Source organism: Triticum urartu, chromosome 5A (assembly GCF_056163025.1).
Source record: "Triticum urartu cultivar PI428250 chromosome 5A, HENAU_Tu73, whole genome shotgun sequence".
Lineage (NCBI taxonomy): Eukaryota > Viridiplantae > Streptophyta > Magnoliopsida > Poales > Poaceae > Triticum > Triticum urartu.
Genome location: NC_141877.1, coordinates 136,872,840 through 136,878,839, shown reverse-complemented (window position 1 = coordinate 136,878,839; position 6,000 = coordinate 136,872,840).

Sequence of the window (6,000 nt, the reverse complement as noted above, 5' to 3'; positions counted from 1 at the left end):
AGATGAAACCCACTAGCATGTGTAGGAGTTGATTGAGCCATGTATGTGATTCCTACCTTGCTATGCCTGCTATGCTTAGAGTTGTGTCAGGTCTGGTTCATCTGGGTGATGGGCTGGAGTGAAATGCTTATGTCGGTAATGTGAGGAATGTGTTGAACATGCTTTGCTAAAGGAATCGATGAGAGGCCATGTAGGAGTACATGGTGGGTTGTTTCATTGAGGCCGCCCCTAAGAACTGAGATCTGTATGCGTGATTTAAGATTCAGCTACTACCACACATTGGGCCCTGAAATATGACCCCGCTCGACTTACTGACCCCTCTCGCCTCTGTCCAGGAGTTGCAACTAGTTTCTGGTGTTTGTAGGACATGTGTTGGCGGCCGTGTGTAGCGCTGACCCTAGGGGTGGGCTATGATGCGGTAGATACACCGTGGCCAGGTATGCCGGGCGCCCGTTTGGCGTCTCAGGACCCTGTACACATCGTTTGGGGCCGTTGAGGACACCCCGGCCGGATTTCCTTGCGGATGGAACCAGAATAGGCAATAAACCTGGACTAGAGACTTGTGAGGTTAGTCAGGTCGTGGTCTACACCCACGTCGGTTTTCGCTTGAAGTCTGCCGAGCACATGTCGTGTGCAGACGCTAAGTGGTGGAAACATGTGTGACGACACCCCTGCAGGGTATAAAACTATTCGAATAGTCGCGTCCGCGGTAAAGGACTACTTGGTTGCCTATACAGTTCATAGACAAGTTAATGGATACTACTAAAAGACTCAAGATAAGTGTGAGTACCGAGGATGGCCCTCTCGTAGGATGACGAGGGAGGATCCCCGGTGGAGTATTGTGTTGGTGAGTAGTGGACTCGTGTGCGAAAACTATTTTACTGGTGAAGTTCCGTAGGATAGCTTAGCCAAGAGTCAAAGCTGGCTTGCTGCATTAACCCCACCACCTTCTTGAGAATAAGCATGTATAGTAGGTTCTGATGTAAGACTTGTTGAGTACCTTTGTACTCATGTTTGCTTAATTACTGTTTTCAGACGACAACACCGCCCCCTCCGATGGGTTCTACATAGACCTTGACGTCGACGAGTGACTAGCCACCCAGGTGGTGATCCTGGCCATGGAGGGCCCTATGTAGATAGACAGGCTTCGAGAAGCCTTCTTTCTTTCTAGAGTCTGTACTCAGACTAGTTGCTTCCGCATGTGCTTGTATGATTGTATGACTTGAGTGTCGGGTCATGTGACCCCTATCTGTATGACATGTTATGTATGGCTCTCTGGAGCCTTTAAATAAAGTACTTGAGTTGTAGAGTTTTGTTGTGGTGCCATGTTGTATGTACTCATATCGGGCATATTGTGTGTATGATTGAAATGCTTGGTATGAGTGGGATCCGACAATCTAGTTGTTTATCCTTGGCAGCCTTTCTTATGGGGAAATGTAGTCTAGTGTTCCTCGAGCCATAGTAGTCCGCTACAGCCCGGTTCACCGGAGTCCTGCTAGCCTAGCACTACTGTTCAGGACACTTGACTGGCCGGCATGTGTTTCACTTCGTTCCTATGTCTGTCCCTTCGGGGAAATGTCACGCGGTGATTTCCGGAGTCCTGCCTAGCCTGCTACAGCCCGGGTTCCCCGGAGTCCTGTTAGCCCAGTGCTACAGCCCGGAATCACTCGTTGATGACCGACATGCTTGATGTGATTCATGTATGCCTGTCTCCATAGGTCTGTGCCGTTTTGGGTTCACGACTAGCCATGTCGGCCTGGGTTCTCTATCATATGGATGCTAGCGACACTATCATATACGTGAGCCAAAAGGCGCAAACGGTCCCGGGCCATGGTAAGGCGAAACCCGTGGAATACCGTGCGTGAGGCTGCAAAGTGATATGAGGTGTTACCGGCTAGATCGATGTGACTTGGAATCGGGGTCCTGACAGCATTCGTCCCGGGCCATGGTAAGGCGACACCTGTGGAATACCGTGCGTGAGGCCGCAAAGTGATATGAGGTGTTACCGGCTAGATTGATGTGACTTGGAATCGGGGTCCTGACACCTGGACTAGGGGGTACTCACCACGTCGTCTCCCAGTCAGTTGGATTGGGCCGAGGACTCCCATGGTCGTATGCTCATGGGCCAGTTCGGACAACCGATGTATACACGAGGAAGATTCCATAAGACTTGGTGATCAAGACAAGGACTCCTCTCCACAGGCGTACTCGACTAGGACTCTTGTTATCCTAGGCCTCTGGTACATTATATAAGGCGAGGCCAGGCTAGTCGATAGATTATTATGACATTACTCATCATACCTATAGGGTTTAGACCACAACATACAATCTCGAGGTAGATCAACTCTTGTAACCCCTATACTCATCAAAGTCAATCAAGCAGGAAGTAGGGTATTACCTCCATCAAGAGGGCCCGAACCTGGATAAACATCGTGTCCCCTGTCTCCTGTTACCATCGATCCTTAGATGCATAGTTCGGAACCACCTACCCGAGATCTGCCGGTTTTGACACCGACAATGGTGCTTTCATTGAGAGTTCCGCTGTGTGATCGGCAAAGGATCAATGGCTCGCCCGCAGATCAACTACAACGCCGACGTCGTCGTCACCGGCTCGATTGGTCACCTTGGCTCGACTAAGGACCCCGCTCCATCTCTGATCGTCATGTTAGGACGGGGCCTTCATCAACATCAACTCTGATCTCTATCAAGATCATGGAGGAATCAACCATGGAGCTCGAGGGCTCAATGTCAACATTGCCCTCGGGCGACCGTGCTGTTTTTTCGGACAGCGAACTTGTATCCGCTGCCACCACCTCCTTGGGCATCGCTTTAACGATTCCTTCAGTGGAATTATGCGAAATTAAGTCTACAACAGCCATGTAAAATTTCGTCGAGTTCCGATGGTGGAATCTCCGGCAATCTACAATATAGAGCCCTGTCAAATATGGACGGGAATCCGTACAAGTTTAGGGCGTGGTCTCCAGAGCCTATCTCGGAGGTCCTTTGGAAGATCCAACCATTCATCTACTGCGGAATTCCCATATCTACCATCCCTCCAAATTTCATCTTGATCCGATGGTTCAAACTCCGGGAACCTTCTGATGAGTGGACCACTTTTTCAGATCTGTTTTCTGCGCGAGAACGAATCCGACCCGAGTTCGTCTTTTTTATGAACGTGATTTCGGACATCCTTTTTGAAGGAAGTTTTGTATGGGGTATTGTGTTTTGTTCCCAAACACATCCTGGTAATTTTAAAGTCTTTTACAATATGATCTTCAATGCGCCGGTGTCAAACCAGCCCGACAACGTTGCTCCACGGCTGCCGACCTGTGCTAGACACGTCGTCGCTTTGTCGAGCCGATCTCAACATTTTCGGATCATCATCTTGGCAAGCCGAACAAGAGTTCAGCATCACGAAGGATAAATCATCACCAACATCGCCGCCCCATGGATCAAACGAAGTGGGCACACCGGCATCACCGCATGGTCACTTCATCAAGCTGGCATTTATTGCATCACAAATTATGACGTGCGTCGGCATGGCCGCACTGTTGCTTTTTCAAGCCGATGTCCATCATGCCGAACTGCTTCAACACCTCGGCTGACATGGCAGCTGCAACGTCTCCTTACCGACCTGTTCCGTCACCTCGGCTGGACAGGGGGATTCACCGTATCTTCATCAACATACTCCGGTGACTTCGGCGTCACCAGCCGACCAGCTTCGTCATGTTAGCTGGACCGGGGACTTTGCCTCGACGAGCTCACCTTTGTCAGCATCGCCATGCCGTTGCTTTATCGCCCATCGGGCAATGGGTGCGCGGATCGAGTCCCAATTTTGGGAGTAACCTTTCTTAAGATTGCTACAACAGATAAACCAGGTGCTATTAATCCTAGTATTTTTTCTTGCTTGGGTTTATTTTTTCCAAGGGATTATTACTCTGGTTTGTTTCATCATCTGTACACAGGTCTATCAAATGGTGGCCGCATTAACAACGATCGCGTGGTGGTTCGATCATTTTCCGTATACAGTTCGGCGAATGCCGCATCCAGAACTCAGACCGGCCTGCGAATTCAGGCTTGGCCACGCCTTCACTGCATCGCGCTGATGCCCTGTGATAACCCATAAGTATAGGGGATCGAAACAGTTTTTGAGGGTAGAGTATTCAACCCAAATTCATTGATTCGACACAAGAGGAGCCAAAGAATATTCTCAAATATTAGCAGTTGAGTTGTCAATTCAACCACACCTGGAAACTTAATATCTGTAGCAAAGTGTTTAGCAGCAAAGTAATATGATAGTAGTGGTAACGGTAGCAAAAGGTAATGATGGCAAAAGTAATGTTTTTGGTATTTTGTAGTGATGATAGCAATAGCGACGGAAAAATAAATAAGCGAGGAACAATATATGGAAAGCTCGTAGGCAATGGATCAGTGATGGAGAATTATGCCAGATGCGGTTCATCATGTAACCGTCATAACCTAGGGCGGCACAAAACTAGCTCCAATTCATCAATGTAATGTAGGCATGTATTCCGAATATAGTCATGCGTGCTTATGGAAAAGAACTTGCATGACATCTTTTGTCCTACCCTCCCATGGCAGCGGGGTCCTAATGGAAACTAAGGGATATTAAGGCCTCCTTTTAATAGAGTACCGGACCAAAGCATTAACACATAGTGAATACATGAACTCCTCAAACTACGGTCATCACCGGGAGTGGTCCCGATTATTGTCACTTCGGGGTTGCCGGATCATAACACATAGTAGGTGACTATAGACTTGCAAGATAGGATCAAGAACTCTCATATATTGATGAAAACATAATAGGTTCAGATCTGAAATCATGGCACTTGGGCCCTAGTGACAAACATTAATCATAGCAAAGTCATAGCAACATCAATCTCAGAACATAGTGGATACTAGGGATCAAACCCTAACAAAACTAACTCGATTACATGATAAATCTCATCCAACCCATCACCGTCCAGCAAGCCTACGATGGAATTACTCACGCATGGCGGTGAGCATCATGAAATTGGTGATGGAGGAAGGTTGATGATGACGATGGCGACGGATTCCCCTCTCCGGAGCCCTGAACGGACTCCAGATCAGCCCTCCCGAGAGGTTTTAGGGCTTGGCGGCGGCTCCGTATCGTAAAACTTGACGAATCCTTCTCCTTGGTTTCTTTCTCCGTGAAAGCAAATATTTAGAGTTCGAGTTGAGGTCGGAGGAGCTCCAGGGGGCCCACGAGGTAGGGGGTGCGCCCTATGGGGGCAAGCGTGCCCCCCACCCTCGTGGCTAGGGTGTGGGCCCCCTGGTCTTCATCTTTTGCAAGGATTTTTATTATTTCCAAATAGACGTTCCATGAAGTTTCAGGTCATTCTGAGAACTTTTGTTTATGCAATGCACATAAATAACACCATGGCAATTCTGCTAAAAACAGCATCAGTCCGGGTTAGTTCCATTCAAATCATGCAAGTTAGAGTCCAAAACAAGGGCAAAAGTGTTTGGAAAAGTAGATATGACGGAGACGTATCAACTCCCCCAAGCTTAAACCTTTGAGTGTCAAGCAATTCAGTTGATAAACTGAAAGTGATAAAGAAAAACTTTTACAAACTCTGTTTTCTCTTGTTGTTGTAAATATGTAAAGCCAGCATTCAAGTTTTCAGCAAAGATTATGAACTAACCATATTCACAATAACACATAGGTCTCATGTTTACTCATATCAATGGCATAATCAACTAGCGAGCAATAATAATAAATCTTGGATGACAACACTTTCTCAAAACAATCATAATATGATATAACAAGATGGTATCTCGCTAGCCCTTTCTGAGACCACAAAACATAAATGCAGAGCACCTTTAAAGATCAAGGACTAACTAGACATTGTAATTCATGGTAAAAGAGATCCAGTCAAGTCATACTCAATGTAAACTAACAGTAATGAATGCAAATGACAGCGGTGCTCTCCAACTGGTGCTTTTTAATAAGAGGAT